The 24,135-nt window shown below is 39.4% G+C and overlaps 1 protein-coding gene across 2 annotated transcripts in view; it reads right to left on the bottom strand.

Moving 5' to 3' along the window:
- LOC140239322 (guanine nucleotide-binding protein subunit beta) overlaps positions 1 to 21,183 on the bottom strand; it is a 69,488-nt gene extending 48,305 nt beyond the window's left edge. The window contains exons 1-2 of one of the 2 annotated variants that reach the window (XM_072319193.1): positions 21,032 to 21,183; positions 4,098 to 4,153 (exon numbers count right to left, since the gene is read on the bottom strand). The gene's annotated coding sequence lies outside the window, so the exon portion shown is untranslated. Of the gene's footprint in view, positions 1 to 4,097; positions 4,154 to 20,740; positions 20,834 to 21,031 lie in introns of those variants that run through there. The other variant, XM_072319194.1, reaches the window with a different exon arrangement.
- Between the last annotated feature and the right edge of the window lie 2,952 nt (positions 21,184 to 24,135).

Genomic DNA, 24,135 nt, shown 5'->3' on the forward strand with positions numbered 1-24,135 from the left:
AAAAATGTGGTTACCATGGCAACGCTTTGTCAAGTATAAACACAAAGAGTGTCTTGCATAACTACACCTATAGATCATCATAGATACCAACTTTGTAACAAACCCACTTGTCTGCGTACCTGGTTGTTGGCTTGCAAATCAACTCTCATTGTCCAAGTAAAATGAATTTGCACTTGCCTATCAAAGAGTGTAAAGCACTTTCCTAAATGTCCCTTTGGGCAACTGGGAGGAATACCATTTGCAGTGCCTGTATAAATATACCGGGACCACTATACATGACAAACAAATAGAGACAAGAGCTTAGCAATGATATAAAAATGCTCACCACTGTGTATTCAACAATTTAAAACAGAGTGCATATGAAATATTTCAGATTAAGTATTTCAGCTGAAAAGCTACTTGCTACGTGCATATGAAATATTTCAGATTAAGTATTTCAGCTGAAAAGCTACTTCACCTTAGCATAACTCATCAATGTCCGGGGGTACTGAACAATCATTGCGACATAAGGCTGGCCATTGGCATGATACTGTAAATATGTGATGTACAGCGTTACCTCATCATTTAAGATGTCATTGTCTACACATTTATGAGCAGATAAATGTGTCTAAAGTCTGTTGGGATGGCCATGGAATCTTCTAGTACCTTATGGAGATTAATTTCATCTTCTGTAAAGTGCTTGTGTATATTCAGCACATGATGATCTTTGTTGTGTACTTGAATTATTTCTGACCAAAATACACTATGTAATCCTATGTTGTGTTGGAGCTTTTTCATTTTCCACAGATTTGTACATACCCCAGTTTCCATTGCCGTTTACCAAAATCAAGAAGTCTGCACAATGGTAACTGCTGCAGGCCAAATGGGCGCAACACACACTGCACTTTAAGTACAATGTGACGTGTCATGCGTTTCTGGCTTGGTCACAGTAAATAATGTACATATGATAAGGAAATCCTCATGTGCCATTTATAAGTAGAAAAAGAATATCTGTTCATCACTGAATCTTCAAAGTAATGTTCAGAGGAACTTTAGATTTCAGCGCCAAGTCCCTTCAAATTTTGAGCAGTACATTGTTAGTATTGCTAAGCATAAGATTGCTAGGAGTTTTATTGTCATGATCGTGCTGTGTAAGTAGGTACATTGTAGCTCTGACATTACTAGCTGCACGAGCCTGCAGCGCTGCTTAACAATATCTGTCATGGCTAGGCATACACTTCATATTTTTCTCTGGACATGTGATTTGATTTCTCAGTGATAAATTGAATCATTTTGCAGCATTAAATGAACCATTCAGATTTTATTTAAAAAAATGACAATTCACTGCACTTATTTCAGGGCAAAAGAAAGAAAAATAGAATGACATTTGCAATAATGCCTATATGGTTGAGCTGCCTTGAGATTTGCAGACATTTCTCACTGTTCCTTTCTGGTTTATTGCATCAAGGAATGTGAATGTGCAGTATTCTTTTGTTCGAAGGTCTTTCCCCCTCTCCCTAAAGTCTGGCAAGTTGTCTGTTGTGGAAATTTTTGTCAAGTATAAAGGGTTTACTTTCTAGTGATAAATGTTTGTATTTTGTTTGTTTTTTCTAATTTGTCATTACAAACATTTTGTTTCAAGAGACATTGGTTGTTAGCACATGTTCCTCACTTGCAAGAAATACAGATATAACAGGTCTTTGTGTTCATTATTGATGGGGTGGGGATGGGGGAGGAGGGACAGGCAAAAAGGGAAATCAAAAGAAGGAAACATCTGATCAGCAAGCAGTGTTTTACACCAGCATCATTAATTATCACCACCATCACTTATCAAATCACTTGACCCTTTGCTGCACATTCAGAAACATTACCATCACTATCATTTCTCAGCATACAAATCAAGTACAGTGCCAACATTATCTGAAGGCTGCAAGACAAAGACATAACTATGAATAGCTTGAAGCGATAAGAGCTTAAGATAATGCAGTAAATTGGACAAATTACCAATATGAAAATAAACACACTTGAACGAACTACTTTACCTTTAATATGAAAAGGGGAAACAAAGTGACATGAAAAGAGAAAAATCATACAAAAGGATGTAAGAGGATTAAGTTCGCAAAGAGAGTAAACAAAGTTCGCAGCAAACTCTAGTGCAAAAACAAATGCATTGGAAAAATGGTTTGAATGTTTTTCACATGCAAATTGTCACACAAATCATGCAATACATTACATGCACAGAAACGTATCTCTCAATTGCAGCAGAATTGCATAGTCTTGTAAAAAAAAAAAAAAAAAAAAAAAAATAGAAATGTCGCTATGGCGACTGGTATGCCCCCACCATAATGCATGGTTCTCCTTATAGGTCTATAGTACAATGTCTTGGCAATGTGTGATGACAGTTTCATATTAACATGACAGGTTTGTCACAAATGTGTTGAATGTTCCCTTTCCTTGAACTAGGTTTAATTAGATGAATGGCTATATTGTCTACGAGTGCAGGTATTTGGGGATTTGAGGATTTTCACTTGACTTTTGACCCTTTTATAAGTTTAAGGAAGAAGTGAAATTTAGCACTTTCACTTGACTTCGACCTTCTGACCTTTGACATTTTCGCAAGAAACTTCCAAGAGAATCTGTATTGGGTAATACATGCATACACCAAGTTTCAAGAAAAATCCTGCAGGCATTGCATGGATAAGAGAAAAATAGTTACATTTTGAGGAGTTGACCTTGACCTTTGACCCATGACCGCTAAATTCCCTAGATGAAAAGTGAAATCTTAACATTTTCACTTGACCTTTGACCTCATGACCCAAAACTTTCTCTGGAGAATCTTTATTTGGTAGTTCATGTATACACTAAGTTTCAAGAAAATACCTTCAGGCATTACATAGATATGGGGGAAATAGTGAAATTTTGAGCATTTGACCATGACCTTTTGACCGTGAGCATGTGCACCCAAAAGTTGATGGGCACAACTTTGCCCACTCATACGTATACATGCCACGTTTCATTAGGATACCTCAAACAGTTTTTAGTTACGCTGTTCACAAAACTGATTACAGACGGAAGGATGGACAGTTGGACGGACAATCTGAAAACATAATGCCTCCAGCGACACTTCATGGTAGAGGCATAAAAATCACAACACTCTCACAAGCATACTCATACACTGTACCTGGTAAAGCAAAAGAGGAAGATGATACAGAAGCAAAAGACAGAAGAAAAAAAAAAAAAACCCAGCAAAATTGGATGATGGGACACTGTGTGTGCTAACTCATAGGGTGCATTCGAGGGCTCTCCTAAAGCAAACTGTACCATACCGTACTCGCGCCAGAGGAGCGCTCAAACGCTCCTAAAGTGTACCGAACTGTACTGTACCGACCGAGCCAAAAGTGGATCACTTCGCGATGTGCACCAAAAGCGTACCAAGAGTTCGCATATATGACAATGAGCGTATCATGCACGTATGTCATAATGCAAAGAGTTCATTTTCTTTGTTCAGGACAGCTGTAAATAGTTCAAGTGCGCCAGGTGAATGACCCTTTTGCTACAAAATGCATGAGCCACTCTGAAAATAACTCACGAGGTATGCTTTTTCAACAGAGCGCTAGAACGCTCCAAATCTGGCTTAGTACAGTAAGACACGCTTTAGTTAATTCCCTTTGGTTCACTTTAGAGCACTCAAACGCACCCAAAGTAACACTTTTGTTACACACAGAGCCAAGCACAGGAAGCAGATAAACGATTATCGTGATCAGTGCACAACACTGCACACTAATCACTGGATGTTAAGCAAACTCTACATGAAGGTACGGAAGAGCTCTTTGATTATTTCTACAGCTCTTGGGGAGTCTGAGGCTTTGGGGTATCCTATATGTGGTTTTCACATACAAAATTAATCCCATAACATGGGATTTGTGTTTTGTGTGCCCATGGGTTAAAGAGCATTTTACCTACATTACATTATCAGTGTGTGCTAAAATGACATGATCTGGTTTGTGCTCAATCACAATAAACTTGTAACCAGATGCATATATAACATACGCCATACATAACAAATTGTGTGCACATCAATTCAGGATCACTTGGGGTTTAACCCTTTCACTACTTACCTAATAAAAAAAAGAAATGATCAACAGGATGGCCTTGGCACAAAACCAACCCGGACCTGGAGCAAAGGGAGAAAAAAAAAAAAATCTGCATTTTTTATTAAAAGTAAACATTGATGACATTATGTGGAATAACATTTACAGTGTGACAGCCTGGTACAAAAGCTGATATCAGATATTCAGTTCTGTATACTACTAGTACTATCATGAAAGCACAGTATTCTATGGTACCACCTTTCTATATCATAACCTGGCATGTCACTAATTATTCAAAATTCCTTTACATATCACACAATTCTTAGTCTGTAAGTTTATTTAGACACAATTATACTAACAATACAATTAATACAATTATACAATTTATTACATCAGCCATGGACGTTATGTGTTTTTGTCAGCATTTGATTATTTGTTTGTCAATTCGCAAAATAACTCACAAAGTTGTGAATAGCTTTAGATGAAATTTACAGGGAAAGCTGATAATGATAAAAGGAACAGATGCTTAAATTTTGGTAGTGATCAGGATCCACTTTTTTTTACTCTTTTTTATTTTGTAAGTATTTATATCAATTCTACTACACATGACAATGCACAGCAGAGGCATTTACAGTACGCGCAATAGAAAACGCCCGACGAAAGTGCGTCCAAATTTCGTCCCAACGCTTTTAGCGTTATTGATTTCGCCTGGGACGTTTTCAACGCTTTTTGCGTCCAGACTTCATGGACGGATTTTGGACGAATTCAACGAATTCAACGAAATCCCCGAACGCTTTTCCGAAGCTGTGGACGCTTTCAACGCTTTCAATGCTTTCAACGCTTTCAACGCTTTCAACCCTTTGTACGCGCGATCACACACACAGCTACAGTGTATACAAAGTTAGCTCTAATCGCGAATCGCTAGCTCTTCTTTCGTCGAAGTTCTCTAGGTTTCCCGTCCATTTCTCTCATTTTCTCTCTTTTGCTTCCGTATCATTGTATCCCTTTCTTTTCAGAGTACAATCATACTTCTGAGAGTGTTTTTTTCTTATTTTTATTAAGTGATTACCCTGTTTGCCACAATTTGGGGTGAGTTTTTGTTCGAGTGTTTGTTGAGTTTTTCGATTGAACGATGTGTCGATTATCTTCGTGTGTGCGAGAATATCGTACCCACTCGTTTGTTTCCGTGTAAGTATTTTTACCGTAAAAGTGTCTTCATCGTTCGTCTTCACGCATCGGGTTTTCACCCTAGTTTTCCTCATCGTAGTTTTCCACATCCATTTTTTTTTTCCGGTGCAAGATACTCTGTGTATTTTCTGCTACGGTAAAATGCCATCGTCGATATTTTTTTGTGTATTCATCGTAGTTTTCCACCTCCATTTCATTTTTGTGTGCAAGATGTGTAGCTAGGTCTGCGATGTCTGAATCGTTTACAGATGTGTTTTGTGAGAGTATTAACCACGATGATTTTGAGGATTTTGAGGGTTTCGCTTTGGATGAGATTGACTGGAATGATAGTGATAATGATAATGATTCTACTATCTAGTGGTGTTGATATAAGAGCTCTTATGATGATGCAATTTATTTTGTGTGACCGACCATCATGACGTTGGCGATGACGAGTACGAAACGATGTATGTACAATGTAGGCCTGTATGATCTAAGACGAGAGTGACACTGACGACATGGCCTGGCCCTGGGGGCTGTTTTAGTGTTGCTCGCTCGATCGTGCACTGGAGTGGTCTAGAGACCTGCATTTTATTTTTTTTTCACTTAATTGTATCCTTTTGCTTGTTCACTCTGGTTTACTGCTACCAAAATTTATGTCTCTGAAGAAACTCAACCAGAAGCTAGACAATGTTTGCATCAGGTCCAAGTCTGTAAATTGCGATGTTCCTACTCCTATTGAACTCGAAATCCCATTTTCTTTGCTCTTTTTTCCACTGATAAATTATTTAGAACTGTACTGCATTTCTGATGAATTGCTTTTGCGTTATATCAAGAGCCTGCTGAGTAGGTGTTTCATTCTATCCTTTCAATTATCTTTCTATCACTTTCTTCTTTTGACCTTGGATGGAAAAAAAAAACCCCTATCTTGCCATGTAAAGACAGAACGCATGCCATCATGAAATATCATGACATTACGAAAGTAATAAAAGAAATAGGTAAGCGATGAAAATTCTTGTTTGTAAAATCATAAATCAAAGGTGATTTCATATGAACCAGCTCTTTGAAATGTATTTATTTTGCCTATTGATACTTGCTTTGCAAGTATACATTTTCTCTCCCATGGACTTTGTGTCCCCCTTTTTTATGTGCTTTAATGATTATTATTCTAATTTGTTTTGTCAATATCATCATTATTACTGTATTTATACCATACTTTGATATGGTTAATTGCATTTGTTGATTGACTCTCACTTTCATTTTGTTGCATCCTCTTGGTACTTGTACAGATCCTTTCTAGGGCTTGCTGTTTGCTCACCCCCCCCCCCCCCTTTGCTGTTGCTATTTCACGCTTTACCTTTCTTTATCTCTCTGTTGTTCCTTATCTTGTTTGATGTTGCCTCCATATTCATCCTTTTCCTTCAATGGTTGCCCCCTGGCCCTCACGGCGACCATTACTTACCTTCCCCTGCCTTTTGTCTGTCCATCCTCCTGCTCTAATCCCCTTCCCTTTACCTGTTGGGCTCCTTGCCCATGACTTCCTACCCTCTCCTTTTGTTTTCTTTGTTCCGTGTCCCTTTGTCCTGACTGTTCTTGTTGTGTGAAGTCGCTTTACATGTGTGTGGTTGCTTTTTCTGCCTATTTGCCATTTTGCTTCTGACGAAGATTCTGCTATAATCGAAAGCTTAGGTCCCTTTTGACTCTATCCTAAAAACATTCATGTACACTCCCAAAACTTGCTGGGCTAGTAATGAAAACTTCCATTATCTAGCAGGGGAGGGGGAATGCTTTCATTTTCTCAAGAGAGCTTTTGTGTGAGAGAATGAAAAACTTGATTGAGTGTTGCCAAGTTGTTTTCAAACTTCTTCATTTTATTTGATCTTAAGCATAATCACTTTCGTAAGTACATGTACAGTATTACGATTTCTTCTCCCTTGACTGTAATCGGAAAGTTTGCCATAACGACGATCGCTAATGTGTTTGGATGTGCCGATATGCGAAACATGTGGTTCAAAGGAATGCACCATGTGCTACTAACTTACTGCCTTAGAGGTTACTGCAAGTTGAATGGATCGAATGCGCCATAGGCTTAGTTACGGTAAACAGTTTACGTTCGATGCGAATAATTATTACGTCTTTCAGGATCGAGGAATAATACACACAAAACATGCAAACAAACAAATCCACGAACGAGTGTTGATAACCAAAATTCATATGAAAAGTAATAGGCAGTTTTGGTGAGCGTGAAATTTTACTGTCATGATTTTGCTGTTTAATCGGGTGGTGGCTGCATCTCACATAGGACATCTCAGTGAATTTGTCTAGGCATATGAGACCTTTCATAATCTGTGATTGCATTTTTGAGTGATTAATCAATTCCTTTTTACAGCTCGGGAACATATAAATACATTGTACTTAGATCAAGTACGCAATAATCGACTGTTCGATGTATGCGCCTAAAGAAAGGCGAAAGAATCAGAACATCTTTGCAATGATTCCTTTAACTCAACTCACCAGCGAGTTCTTCGATCGATATACTACACCTCCCTGCTATACACCAGTGCGCGCATTCTTTCGTCTGGCACCTGGGGTCTGGCACGCACCTGGTTTTGTGGAAATTTCCACAAAGGGATCCGAGGGTGGGGTTTTTCGAATCCCAAGAGACCGTATTATACACAAGAAGACAATCTCGTCGCTTCTATCATTTTCCGTCACTCGTGTTTTCCCCTTATTCTTTGCTAATAATGAACGTTTCGATTGAACTTAACGATGGTTGTTCACACGTGGTTCCTTTTGTTGTGAGGTGTAGGTACAGTATTTTCTTTTTTTATCATTCTTGGGAGGGGAAAGAAGAGTAAAAGAGGGAAAACTTATTTAAATAAACGAAGGGCACGTATAAACGCTCAGCATCCACAGCAAGCCGTCTTTTACATCAGCATCGTTGATTATCATCACCTGCACTATATTCAGGCATCACTCAGATAATGTCCTTTTTTTTATAAACATTTAGAAACACGATCACCATCACTCGAGATAAACACGTAGCAGTGGCAGATCCAGAGGGGGCGCATGAGGCGCACGCCCCATTTATTTATCGTGAAAAAAAAAAAAAAAAATAGAAGTGAAACCCGGAAGTGGCACCAGAAATATTAGTTGCGCCCCTCCCCCCTCCTGTACAGAATTCCTGGATCCGCCCCTGCCTGTACGAAAATAAATGTCAACAGACAAAGTATCAACATGGACCTACGTAGGTCCATGGTATCAACAACCTCCCCGACAACTACATAAACATTACCACAGAGCACGCCGAAGCGGCTGGCATCAAACACCCTTCGAAATACTGCAGCAAAGCGGGAAATCGCCGTTACGAAAATGCATGTACACAGTGCGAGGCAATTGAAAGAATTACATTTAGATTAAGAATATGAAGGGAACAAATAAAGTGATATGAAACGAAAGAAATCGTACACCAAACGAGAGGTATAACGACCTCCAATAGGCCCTTAGCCGCAGCATATCAATAAACATGACGTATAAATAAGCACACGGAATATGCGTGTTTCGGATTCCTCCCTTCTATTTCTTTCCTGAACTATTCCCAATGCCCGAATAAAATAATGACTAGTTTGTTACTCTGATTTCTTCGTCTGAGGAAAGGAAGTTCGTTCATCCGAAAACAAAAGGATTGACACTCCGAAGGTTTGCTAATCAGGCAATGCCCCCCCCCCCAAAAAAAAAAAACAACAACAAAAAACAGCCAACAAAATGCTCGTTAATCAAAATATTGGTTAATGTTAAAGACGATAGTAATAATAATAATAATAATGATGATAATAATAATAATAATAATAATAATATAACAATAGACAGAAATAAAACAATATATGGCCCTATAGCAATTACCCGCAGCATGATTACATTTTCGAATCAACAAACATGGATAGGCACAAGGAATATGCGTGTTTCGGATTCGAAATAACGCCGTAACCATCGGAATAGCGCACCCGTTTTCTTTTTCGGAATAATGAACACCACGGAAATCAATAAAATGATTTCAAACTAAGAATCCATCGTAATTCTTGCCTTAAAGATTTTCCTGAACTACGTGTATTCTCAATGCCCGAATAAAATAATGACTAGTTTGTTACTCTGAAAGTGGTTTTGTGAGTTAAGGAAGTTCGTTTATCCGAAAACGAAAGGATTGACACTCCGAAGGTTTGCTAATCGAACAATGGGGAAAAAAATAATAATAGTAATACATTTTATTTTCACACTAGGTACGAACATCTATGGTGTAGGGAATTTGCGTGTTACGGAACATTTTATCACTTTCGCATCAGCGAACTTTACGTGCAGTGGGTACTACAAAAATGCCTCCCCCCTAAAAAAAAAAAAAAAAAAAAAAATGTATATATGATTACACCAACACTTGAGCATAACAACAAACAAGCAAGCAAACAAACAAATAAACAACTTAAGATTTAATCTCATAGCTGCTTTGAATATTTCATGTTCCGTCTGTATACTTCTTTACAGAATTATCTCTCGCTTCCCGCTTCACAACTAGGAAATAAACGATGTCAAACTATAATAAGAATTAAACTTATTGTCTTGCTCTGAATATAAAATTCATTATTCCAAAAGTTCGTTTATCCGTGAATACAACAGGCTCGATACTACAGTACTCCGAAGGTTTGCTAATCCGACAATAACGCACCTATCCAATCACAAACATTCGTGCATTTTCGGATTATGAATCATAATTTGACTATCACATTTACGAACATCTATTTTTCTTGTAGGGAAGTCGCGTGTATCTGAATGTTTCATTTTCGTACTAACGAACCTTATGGGTGCTTGGGTACAACGAACATGACCCTCAACCCCCACCCCCCCCCCCAAAAAAAAAGAAAGAAAGAAAGAAAGAAAGAGCCAAGTCAAACTAAGAATCAGTCTGAATTAGTCGCTTTGAAAATTCCACGTACCGTCTGAATTATCTCTCTGTCCAATAAAGAAATAAACGATATCAAACTAAGAATTAAACGTATTGTCTTGTTTTGAATATATATATATATATATATATACATATATATATATACATATATATATATATATTTTTTTTTTTTGCTTTTCTGGGGCCCGTTGCATAAAACTTACCATTGAATTTCAATGGTAACTACCGTCAAAATTAGGCATCACAGCCAATCAGCATCAAGGATTACAAAATTTACCGCTGATTTGAAAAATTACCGCTAGAAAGGAGCGGTAAGTCCAGCGGTAAGGGTTTTATGCAACAGGGCCCTGATTCAATAAAAAAAAACGGGCAATGTAACGCGCAATTGCTGAAGTATTAATGACCAAATAACGGCGAACAAATCCTTCTAATTTCTTTTTTCCTCTTTTTGGGGGTTAATTTTCTTTCTATACTCAAATGGATTTTACGTACACGCAATTTTAGTGAAACCATTTTCTTTTTGGTCGGCATTCTACGATAAGGTTCCTGTGGGTTCCTGTGGGTTCACCCTCGCCAAAATTGCGTGATTTCTCTTAAATACTATGAACCCGAATGATCTCTGATTGGTAATTTAGTCTATTTCATGATCAACAGTTGTTTATTTTCTGCTTGTAAAAAACAAAACAAAACACGTGAACTACTACATCGTATAACATCTCTGTTTTGTTCAGCCGAGCGAGCCATGCCATAGCAATGGCGACGCACATACGGCGCACTCGCCTTTCCCATACGTGCACATTCCCTGGTTACATGCAGCCCGCATACCACCATGTGATGTATCAGGTGACTTTCACTAAATGCAGTGAATAATCTGCTAACGGTGCCGTACTTACAGCTAGGGTAAGGGAAACTAAAACTTTTACAAATTGCTTCAATGAAAACGGCATCGATATATGTATACATGTTACCATTTTTAATATGATTATGTGTATCAGGTGAATTCCACGCCTGTCTACTGTTCTCATTCCCGACCGCTGTGCTACTTGTTGAGTCTAATCTTGCAGTGATTCACATGTGTACTGTATTCCATGTGCGCCTTGGATCACGGACGCTTCTAACGAAATTTGGACGAAACTGCCGAGCTCCGAACACGCATTTTCCGAACGAGCAACGCATTTGCCGAACGGAATTGAGCGGGCGGTCGTGCGTGAAATGCGTCCACAAAGCGTCCACAAAGCGTCAGAATCGTTGCTAATGGATCGATAACGAAATTTCGTCCAAATTTCGTCCAGATTTCGTTGCTACTCGATCGATAACGAACTTTCGTTGGAAAACGAAATTGACGGAGGCGTTTCTTATTGCGCGTACTGTAAACTACCAAATGCAAGTCTCAGCTGTATGCAACTTATGAAATACACTTTCCACAACTATGTAAGGGCGCATAATATATCGAAAAATTTTCTGAGGCATAATCACCATCCTTAACGTGTTTGACGCATTTTCGGGCGATAGATAAATGCAACCGTGATTTCACACATGTTTGGAAATGCTGATTTGAAATGCCCCTAAAAGGGTCATTTGAAAAATTTCAGACCAGAATTGCCTTTCTGCGAGTAGATAAATGCAATGTCATTATGAAACACATTTATATTTCCGAGCTGCCATGGTCAACTTCCAGCTGTTGCAGAGAAAAGCAGTCAAAATTTATGTGTTCTACTCGTTATTTGTGCGTGAATGATGAAGGTATATCTGGAAGTTACGCAGTTGACCTCTACCTCCCGGGTTGAATGCTGCAAAGCAGCTGCACAGTGACAACACTTGAATAGCAATTATATGATGGTTAGATAAACATGGTACCCCAAGAAATTGTGTTTCATACCACGTTCGTAAATGCCATTTGAAATGCATTTTGAAACAAGATTCTCTCTCAAGTTAAATAAACGCAGCGTAAGACATTCAGCAGCAAAATGAACTGGGCATGATCTCTAGACACTAGAGGGACCTTAAGCTACAGTTAAAGTATATAAAATGGGAGCCAAAGACAGTTTTCCTTCAAACTACCATGATTTTAGGCCAAGTAAAAAATTAAAAGCAAAAAGCAATAATAGAAATAAATAATACAGATTCATCTATCGTACCACGTACTGCTAAATATGGGTCAGGTACTATGGGCCTGCATGCGGAGTACTACTGAGAAAGCATCACAGCACGTGTATACGTTCCTACATCGAGAATGCATGTCTTCGCACATCATGTATGCATATTATACGCATGACTCGATTTCAAAGGTTATGTACTAATGCCTGCTATACTGTGCTAGCTAGGATGGTAGTGAAGTTTTGTACTGCCTCGTAAATGATTTTCAAACATGTGCAAACTCACTGTAAATATTTCATACCCAAAACACACTTGGTTCTGCATCTAAGACCCTTTAGTATATGATGCACCACGCGTTACCCCAGGGTACCGTAGTACCCCGGATTACCGCGTTGTGTAGCGCCACCTCACGTCCATTCGAGAACAGTCAGAGAAAAATGCATGCACTGTGTGCGTGTACATAGTCCTTCCCATGCCACTGCATGTTATACTATGCGTGCATGAAAGCTGCGATACCACTAACGTGTGCTTTAGTGTAGTGCAGTGCAGTGGCTAGCGCGCGCTAGCTCCAGCACCAAAATAATTTCCTCTTTTTGGCATCCAGGGTACAACCTTTTTAAAAAAATAAATAATTCAACAAAATGGCTGATTTTTATTTGGTATCTCGGGATACCATTTATGTCATCATATTTCGAAATAACTCCATCACTCGAATTAAAAGCTCTGCGCTATAGTAATTGCAGCAGTCAGTCGTGGTACAATACAATGACACATCATAGCAAAGTCATCTGTACAATACATACACGTACACAGCAGTGCTGTAAAATCCTTCCAAAATGTGTAAAAGTGCCAAAATTAATGGCAAATTTTCAACTTTTATTGAACGTTGTAGACTCAGATATAAGGCCAAGTAAAAAAAGAAAGTAGTTTCTCGTCCAGGTTTTTTGAGATCAGTGATGAGGGAGGTCCTTACTATTTACTATTTAAAAAAAAAAACGAAATATATTTTCTTGTCTGGTTTTTTTGACGCAAGCGATAAGGGAGGTCCTTACTATTTACTTTTTTTTTTATACAAAGTAGTTTCTCGTCCGGGTTGTTTCAAAGCAGTAATGAGGGAGGTCCTTACTATTTACTATTTTTAAGCGAGCAGCCATGTCAGGCTCCATTTTGGCACTTAGGTGAAGCATGCTCAACATATGAATACAGTGAAATCTCGTTAAGAGGTCAGATATAAAACAAAACCTTGTATGAATATGACAAGTTAATTTTACTGGTCCAAGCTCACGTTTTGACCCTGATATATTAACAAGAAACCCGATATAACAAGGTAGGTTTCATGTTTTGATGGACTTCATTTAAAAAACAAATTCAATTTTTCTGATCTAAAAGGATTTGGTTTATTTCAAGGATAATTCTATGTTGTACGTAACTCATTCATGAAATATTACTTGCAAGACTTGAAAGGGTGATTTATAAATTACCGATTCATAAGCGCGACATAACAACTCGTCACGTACGATCTGTTTCAGGGGCAAGTTGTCCCAGATCAGTACAACTTCTGCACGCTGCATGCATGCTGCACATGGTTACACACGCGTGTACGTACCGAGCACGTGAACCACTCGCTAGAATGACTTCAATGGCAAAGCATTTAACATTTTACAAACAACAATCATCCGACTGCTTGAGTCCAGCACAGAGCTTCAATCAAGTGATGGAGTTATGCCCTTATGTGTAAAGGTGTCTTGAGTGTCTTCTACCAGACATTGAAGACTCAAATGCAAGTGTGTTTAAATTGTGAAATATTTAGGGTGAGTTTGTACGTGTTTTAAATTAAAGTCATTTGTGGTGCCAACAGCACTAACATCCCAGCTTCGCTAATAGCACAAGAGTACATACTGTAGCCCGGGGTACATAACCTACAGTATACATGTATGAAACCAAGTCAGGGTACAAAAGTTTGCAACCCCTAAAACCAGGCTCATGAAATACAGTGCAAGGTGCAACTTAAGCGCTAGCCAGATTGCCTGGGGCAAGTGAACATTAAAATCTGTTACTGTAAAAATTTCGCGCGACTAGTTTTTCTTACTCGAAGGGTAAGTTGAGTTTCGCCTGTTTTAAATTCTGCGGAATCTGAGACATCTACTACTGGAGAATGTATTGGTCAAAAAATATTTGCATGCTTTTATTTTTACGCTAGTTTCTGGTTGTGCGAAAATGTCCACTTCTACATACTGTAAACGTGGAAATTTTTGCACATTTTGCGCAATCAGAAGCTAGCGCAAAATTTAAAGAATGCAAATATTTTTTAATGCATGATGTTCCAGAAATTAACGTAATAATTCCATGGATTGGAATAAAAAACATGAGAAATTCATCTTACTCGGCTGAGCACAAAAAATTCCTCGCCTAAAAATATCCACTTTTACCCAAAGTATTTTGAAACAAGAAAAAATGCTTGACCAAATTAGGCAAGCAACAAGTTTTGAAGCCACCATTTTTTTTTTTATTTCCTCCCCCAAAACCTACAAAAGCAACCACAAGCCCTAAAAGCCCTATGACAACAACTGTTGAGTGATGCAACCACCCGAATTTCATTTCAGCAACTTAACAATTTATGTAAAGAAACCCCAATGCAATGCAACACCAACACATGATCACACCAAGTCTGTTATTCCAATGTATTTAAAGGGATGGTACAGTATTGGTGGAGATGAGAATCGGGCTTTTAACTGTTTGAGAGATACCAAGAAAACACTTATGATATACAGTTGAACCTCTCTTATCCGGCCTCCCTTTATCCGGATCTCTCTATTATACGGACGCAATCTCGCCGTGATTTTTTTTTAAATAATTACGGGGGGGGGGGGGGGGGGGAGGGGGATTCCTAACTCCTTGAGAACTCCTACACAAACACACATGAATTACATATTACTTCCAACATTAACATACACCTCTATTTTGGGGTCTGTTACTGAGTGTAACAATGAAAAGGTTGCAGTATACATTACTACATGTGGTACTACAATGGGTTACATCAGTACATGTGTATGTACATGTATAAAGCATTGAGTCTCCCGTATCCGGCCAAATCCCTTATCCGGATGAGCCCCGGTCCCGACTTGTCCGGATACGAGAGGTTCAACTGTAGTACAGAGCATACCATTTTAAGAGGAATTCAAAGTTTATTTGATAAAAATCGGGCTTGGAATGACTGAAACATCCAAAAACAAAGTAAAACAAAGCAATCGTACTAAAAGTGTGGGTCCTACACTTAATTTGAATCGCTCTTTTTTGGATATCTCAGCCATTTCAAAACCAATTTTCATCAAATAAACGTTGAATTCCTCATAGAATTACATGCTCTTTCATATTTCATAAGAGGTTTCTCATTATTTCAACAAAAAATGTTAGAAACCTGAAATTAGGTGTCAACCAAAACTGTACGATCCCTTTAAGCCTGCAAATCAACATGTGCTGTTTATTCAACTGACTGTGTTTTATTAAGGCCTTGACTTACAAGCGATTTTCTATATCATCTTATTTTTTAAATCTTTTTAAATCTTTTTTTGTCTCGCTTTTATGGGCAATTATAGTTCATGTTCAGGCAAGTGTTTTGCAACAAGTGCCAAGAGGTAAAAAAAAAAAGAAGTTATGTAGCACCCTGTGAGTGTGTAATGTGCTAAAAACTTGCCTAATCACAACATACATGATATTCTCGACAGTGCACCATCAAACGATCCAAGCTCACAGTATTACATAACTGCTGGTAGGTTTGTAGGATTCTTGGCTGGCAGTATGCGGTACTACAGTGAATACGCACTATTAGAGATTGTAATGCAATGCATGCATGACACTATGATCGGTAGGTGAATTTCCGATGTGTTTTTCGACCACCCGAAAAGTAGTAGGCCTAAATATCAAAAGAATAGATGTGTCAACTCAAAAAAGATATGAACAAGGGCTTGGCACACCAATTCTTGATATTTTCTTGATCTGCATTAAAAAAACAAACCAATAAATAGTGAAAAAAATAACACAGAATGAGATGTGCGTGACAAGGAGAAACTGCATTTTATTTTTACTGGGTCTAATGAGTACTGCATACCATTATAACTGTCTAATCTTATAGAGTAGTGCACAGAACTCTATTTAGAATGGTTCTACAACTGTTTCTTGTACTACTACTAAGACTAGGTACAAAAGTAGAACCTACATTGAATCTGTGTGGGGTTTGTTCTTTTATTCTTACCAAAGAAGGGATGGACAGAGTTGAATAATAAGGGACAGCATGGATGTTTAACTAATGCTCCAAGTACTGGTAAGTCTATGAAATACACCCATTGCCATGACTCCGTTATCATAGTATATGGACCACAGATAAGGCACAAGGCACAAAGCAGGTCTAGCTTACATAAGCTGTTAAGGGACTCAACTGATGTTGCAATGAATCATCAATAATCAATATCCAGTCATTCTTTTCCTAAATAACCCATAATCACATGATATAAACACATCCATATCATAATTACCACATCAACTCAATGTTTTGTTCATGGATGACAGCCATTTTGGACCCTGACCTGCTGCTGTGTACTATGTGTGTGCCTACAATGGTATAGTGTAAAGCAAGTGGCCCTTGATTCGACATCTTAAGTTGCGGAATCAAAATAGTGTGCATGAGCCATACGCTCCGCTGCGATCATCGTTCGAACGTCTGTACTATTGTTCGGCACCGGGTGACCGTGGTTCGACATTCGCGACGTACGGCCCCGTGCGCTTGCCCTGCCTATGTGAACGTATTAGCGCGCGTGCCACGCGCGGGCAAAACTGTATACATAGTACATCTCACGGTATCGCACTACGAGAGGGCGGTACTCCATGTACTCCACACGCTGTGCGTGAGATTCAACGCATACACAACACGTTGACGAACCATGGTGATACCGTAGCCTGACCAGACTGCTGTGCTAAGCACAGCGGTCTGACATCTACTATTGTTTTACGTTATATACGACTTTCGCTTTTGACGGCAAAATCACATTGAAATGTCTTTTATTTTGTTTGATTTTACCAATAAGATGATTTTTACCACTTAACTACATTGTATTTTGCTGATGGTTGAGTTGAATTTGGTGTTTTGGTGGTATCCAGAACTTATTGTTGAATTTTTCAGAATTTTTCGTAATTCACTCATAATTTGACCTTTGCATGGGGTCACTTCCGCTCCGACAAGGTCATGAACTTTTCCGACTCGCTATGTTGTTTAATATACGAGAGTGATCGTCATTCAAATAACACGCAGAAGATGAGGAGTGAAGCAATATGGACGCTTACACACCTGATTTTAATCACAGATTTCGGTGACTTTTTGACGTAATTTTTTTTTTTAAATCGCATACCGATTATTGAATGAATATCATAGACTATGGGGATTCCTTATATTTTAGTTTTCTACAATTAATAAAGATATTCACGAAGGAAACGTATACCCCTCGCTGAAAATGACAACGTATACGAATAGGGTAGACATGCAGCCAGGTGATACCGCAAATTCTGGCACGGGTAGAATGGAAAATATAAATATCGTGTATAACGCTCAAGTTATCTCAGAAACAGCTGCCATCATGACTGTAGGTATACACGCTGTACAGATTCAATGCACATAAATGGACAAGTAACTTCGAAACTTGGAATGAAACGAGTCTATATGTATTGCTGTGCAACTTTACTTACCCGTTAATTACCCGTTGAACTGCTGAAGCGAGTTGACCCAGGAGGGTCGCGACAATGATTTTGGGGGTCCAGCGACATGGCCCACTGTTGTGCTCTTCGGAACATGTGTGGAGGTAGTTGCATAGTTTGAATTTCGCACTTGATATGCGCAATTTTTATTCATGAATTTCAGTGACTTTTTATTTGTAAGAGTGGTCTTATTCATGGAACCCTGTCAAATCAAGGGCCACTTGCTTTAGATGTCAACTAAGGCACATCAATTTCATGTGGTTTGCACACCCCAGTCCAGGATTTTGCACGGCATTCCTTATTACTCTAGTAATACTACATTAGGGTGTCGGTAGCGTGACATCCCCTTTAAAATTCACGCACAAGTCGCGAGTTCACAAGTCATCTTTGACCTAGGTCTACGCATTTACAGATCATAAAACTACTTCAAACTACTTCCACGGGATGAACCCGTGAATTAAGCGATTAAGATACCCTTGTCAGCATAGTAACAGCATTAGCGAACTAAGCGAGGCGGGGCCTACAAGTCTTAGACACGTAGTTACACGCCGTGACTCGTGGTTATGGCGCGCACTTACGCAAAGCTCCAGTCGGTTTTGCATGCATAGGTACGATGTTCAGCCTCCGCACAGCATAGCGCACCGCCGGTACGTAATGTGAGTACAAGTGTGTGTCTCCATGTAATCTGTAGACCAAAAGCTATAGTGACGCATATGCACCACTACTGTGTGCGCTTTTACTCCGCCACGCTGTTAGACCGACGTTTGTGATACGTCTGTGTGTATGGATATGTATGATGGGTCATAATTTCTCCGTATGTACGACCTCGGTTGCTCACTTTCCGTGTTGTATTTTCCCAGCTAACCGTAAGGGCAGTATGGTAGTTAGCGCGATAGTGCGGTACATTATACCATGCATGTACCGAGTATTGCTGACATCACAAAGAAAACCAGGGCGTGCGAGTGCAAGTACAAGTGCGTGCCGCAGGATCGAAGTGGGCCTCGCACAGCTAGCTGGGTAGGTGTGTGCTAGCTGACAAGGACGCACGCTTAGCCTTAGAAACATGCACGCTTTGAATGTGATAAACGCAGTGAGTAGCACCGCCCACTGGAGTGCGCTTGACAGTGAATTTTCATTACACTCGCGACCCACTTTTTCGCCAAGGTTTAACAGCGTGAGGATGAAAAATACCGTTTTTATTTGCTCATAACTTCACCATTATTTATGATTATGGTGAGAAATTTTGCACATACTGATTATATTGTTAACTATGGACATTATGGATAGGCAGTGTATACAACCACACGCGTGTGTCTTTACCATCCAGCCACACGAGTGTGGTTGTAGCCATGGCCCGAGTCGCTGGATACAGCCACACTTGTGTGTAATGTACATGTACATAGGGATACAATGTACACCCACGGTACGGAGAAGATGATCGCCGTGCGTGCATGTCAAACACGTAAACGCCACACAATCAGCTTGCTCACAAAGTGATGAAAGTAACCTCATTTTCATACCTTTTAATATTGTTATTTTACAAATACATTTTTCGCTCCATTCTCATCTTGTTTGCTTGATATGATGGGTTTAGAATTAATAGCAAAGTTACAGCTGCCGCTAAATTGGGGGACTTTGGATTGACATCGCTAAACTGCTGGTGGTGTGCTAGCGATCGCTCAGTGCAGCTGCAGCCTAGCCAGCGCAGTTGTGCCGCCTGCCCCAGGAGGGACCCGGACTCGCGCGCCGGCTGCCTGTGTACGCTGGATCGTGGATGCGCGATTTTCGAGTACCCGAACGAACGATACGAAGGTGAAGTCTCAATAACGACACGATGTATCAAAATCAATTATAACTTTAAATTTACCTCATCAAATCAAGAAAATGAGAATAAAGTTAAAAATTAAAAAAAAGTAAATTTGTCTAGATGGTGTGATAATATTAAATGGGATTAATCTAGGAGGCAGGTTCATGTTCATTGCTTTGCAGTGGTGCATGATCGCGTGTTGATGTGGCCGGCCACACACACATTCCCGCTACGCGTTTGTGGATATGTACATAGTACAGTACATTATACACACGAGTGTGGCTGTATCCAGCAACTGGGGCCATGGCTACAACCACACTCGTGTGGCTGGATGGTAAAGACACACGCGTGTGGTTGTATACACTGCCTTATGGATATGCATGTTTTTGTGTGAAATGACTTGTATTTCTCCAGTTGCAAAAATCTACCAGACACAATGTAACTAGGCCTAGTCCCTAGGCCTAGGCCCTACATACAATTTGTAGAAACATTTTTACATGTACAATGTAGCCACAGGTAGCCACAAACATTGTACAGCTACAGGCGTACTAGTTCAACTAGAAACGCTACAAATAGGGTACTTTATACACCTATGGCCAGTGGTCCGAGTCGGCAATGCATGAAGATTCACATTCATACACTCATTTCACTGCGACGAGTGCACTGCTGACCAGTGCTGTAGCTGCAACCCTATTGCAGTTGGTATGCACACTACACATACATGACTACCCACTGCACTACACTAGGCCTACTCACAGCAACATTCAACGATCTTCATGTACCTACGGCTACGCATGTAGAATCATTCGCCTTGGATTTTACCTTAATATTGACATATACGTTGAAAATATCCGTAGAGTCATCAAAAAGCTAAGCTGAGCATCAAATTGGAGCTCTTACCGGCTTTAGATATGTATGGAAGTCGGTTAACAGCACCCACAGCAAGCCGATGACTTCCAAAACACGGGCTCACCGCTACCCTCCCTTTCCTTGTCTACGAGACTACGGTTAGCTGGCGGGCTATGCAGCGAGTGTACATCGCACAGCATAGTGACAGTGCACCTTCACATACTCAATATACACTTCCCACAGGATAATGTGTGTATCAATTGACATTGTCTATAGCTCAAAAGATACCCTAAAAATTCATGTTATGAGGCACTAAATGAAAATTGAAAGGATGGCACTTACCTGTATATAGTTGTTATATACACCGTAGCTTCCCTAGTGCTATACCGGCCGAATTCATGCGAATAATCGAAGATTTCTCCACGAAAATGTAATCCAAATTTTGGTTATAAGGCCGAAACATAGGGAGTGGTACATCTACGCCCTTGTCGTCTATCGCGTGAAACCCGTCAGGATCCGTATACCCTCGAATGTAATGCAGTTTGCGCATGCGTACAAGCCGATGTAAAAGTACTACCCTATATAGTTTGTGTAACTTTCCGTGAAATGAGCGAGAAAGATATATATCTAACGAATATTTCGCACAAAACAATACAAACAGAAAGCACCTCCAAATAGCAAATTACATGATTGTCTTTCATGAACAGTGCAGTAACTACTTCCTTTGGCAATCTTATTTGTCGCTTTGTAACACGCCCGCACTAATTCCCAAAGCCATATCGAGAACTGCTTGGCCGGGATTGTTTTTGACCACGATTGATAACATTTACTATTACAGTGTGCTGCCATTTGGAATGCCTAATGTACATTTTAGGCGTGATTCTTAGTATCAGACAACTCTTTAAATATGTAAAGAATAGAAAGATAACTAGTATGTAGTTCTGCTGGCTTTACCTTGTTATGATTGATGATTTAATTTCTTGAGTGCACATGCAGGAAATAATGATGGAGCCTATCTTCTTCACGTAAATCTTCACTTACATGGTTACAGTATCGTTATGCATGATTGAAAAGTGAATCGAAGCTTACTCCAAATACAATATACTAGAACACCTATTTGCCGTCTTAGCTCATGTCATTTCCCACCTTTAACACTAGGCCCTATCAATTTGATGAAACACGACATTTTATCATTTATTGATTATGAGTGTAACTTAACAGGAACAAAAAGGACTTTGTTACAGCAATCAAGATTAGAAAATAACACTATCTTATTTGAAATGTTAAGCATTTTATATTCCTAATATCCATTCCTATCGTTTGCTCTCCCATTTTCTGCATTATTTCACATCTATGCTCTTGTTTTTTCTCCCTTTTTTGAGTGTGTGTCTGACTATGCATTATTTCATATACCTCATTTGATGAACGGTCAATTATGATTGGGTCAATATGGGACATAGATCTAACAATTGCATATAGTATGTAACAGCCCCATAGCACTAAACTGCCCTCTAAGTACACAGGTGCGTACAGTACGTACGCGAACATTCGACTTTCATACTTAATACTAGCGCGACAGGCGAAATGACCCTATACATGCCATGGCGATCGACTTACTAAGCTTTCTTTTCATTTTATTCGGTGTATAAAACAAATAGGCTTCAATTATATTCTGGGATTTGTTGATAATTATCATTGCTCCTCGGGATCTAAATTGTGTGTTACAGCCCTCGGAGAATGTTCCTCGGGTCATAAGCATAGTAGCGTGGAGTTGAGATCCCTCGAGCGGGGAGGGGCAATAACAATACCCTGAAAAAGCAGTGCACTCGCACTCTATTGACAAAACACCTACACACATGTAAACACACACACACACACTGTCACACACACACACACACACACACACACACACACACACACACACACACACACACACACACACACCAGTCAAACAAGGCCCCAGACCTCAGATGAGTTCCTACTATAACTTTCCTTCTGTTCTCGCATGTGTCCTGATGATGGGTTTAGCTTGGGGCTTCTGAGGAGACCGCATGTGTCCTGGGAAGGCACGGGAATGTGTCATGATATTACGAAGTATATTTCAGTCTGAAATGAAGCTTTGACTTATTCCAGCATATACAAACGAGGTCGAGGGTTAAAGAGAGTCTAGAAGATGCCCCAGGAAGTAAACGGTGTATATCTGAGGTCACTGTTTTCCTTGGCATTATCATAAGGCATGGTAGATGTAGGAGCAACGAAGGTGATACTGTATCCCAAGAGTCCGTCTTCAGTTCACAATAATCAAAACATGATCTTCATTGATAAAAAAAAAATTCCCCAGATACCCTCGAAAAAAAATAAATGAATAAAAGTAGATGTAGATTATGCTTTCATTATTATCACCACAGTAATCTCCGTAACGCACAACCCGTGAATGACAATAATCGAAGTTTTGTCACTTTAAAAGTACGTTTTCTCAGAAAATGCCGTAGAATCTCTCATATAGGTATTCTTCAAATACAATGATGGTGAAGTGCATCTGTAGCTATCGCACGGTTATTATCAAATATGTGTGGCGCTCCGACAAAATGAGTCATAAGTCGCACGGGGAGTTTTCCCGTAATGAGCCGAAAATGAAGGGGAAGCACTGTTCGGGTCAAAAAATTTTTATGACGGATTTTGATTCCTTGATGTTTTATCTATTTGTACAGAAAATTTCAGCGTGTAAAAATGAGTACAAGTGTCCCAAATCACAGTTTTTCTGAGACAATTTTTTTCGGTTACATTTTTTCGAACGCTCGCCTTTGCGTTGCGTTTCGCACCTATTGTTCTTGCCCGATCGAGACTCCGCCTCCGTTGCTAGGGCGTATGCTAATGAAGCATTGCTCTTGACCCCATTGAAGACAAAACAAAGCATGGTGCGCGCGGCGGCGTCGGCGGCCAAGTGGCGAGGGCTTTAGAATTACGCAATAATAGTGAACTGACCAAGGCTATCGATTGCATGACCAGCGAGTTTCGTTTGATACATGCACCACATTTCTTGAAGTGGTGATTGATGTGACGCACAAATCGCGCTGAAAAAAAAATAATTCCAACAAACGATCACGCAAAATTTATGATACTTTATCAATGAGCTAATACCTGATAACATATCGAACTTGAAACTCCTTTATGCGTGTGTGTACTTTTACAACGGTTATTGGCCTCATTAATGAATTCATTCAAATGATCATAACTTTCGTTCCCTGGTATGTGACTTGCTGTTTAAAGTTCATCTTTGGAGATAAAGTAGGGCCTAAGTTGTCAATTATTCTCGTTTTTATAAACTCGACAATTCGTGTGATAATTCGCCAAATGTATGTAATGCGTACTATTATTTCCCTGGTTAATAAAACTTATTGCCCTATTTCTTATGGTGGTTTGGGCCGTGACGGTATGGAGACAAA

Source organism: Diadema setosum, chromosome 15 (genome assembly GCF_964275005.1).
Source record: "Diadema setosum chromosome 15, eeDiaSeto1, whole genome shotgun sequence".
In the NCBI taxonomy this organism is placed as follows: domain Eukaryota; kingdom Metazoa; phylum Echinodermata; class Echinoidea; order Diadematoida; family Diadematidae; genus Diadema; species Diadema setosum.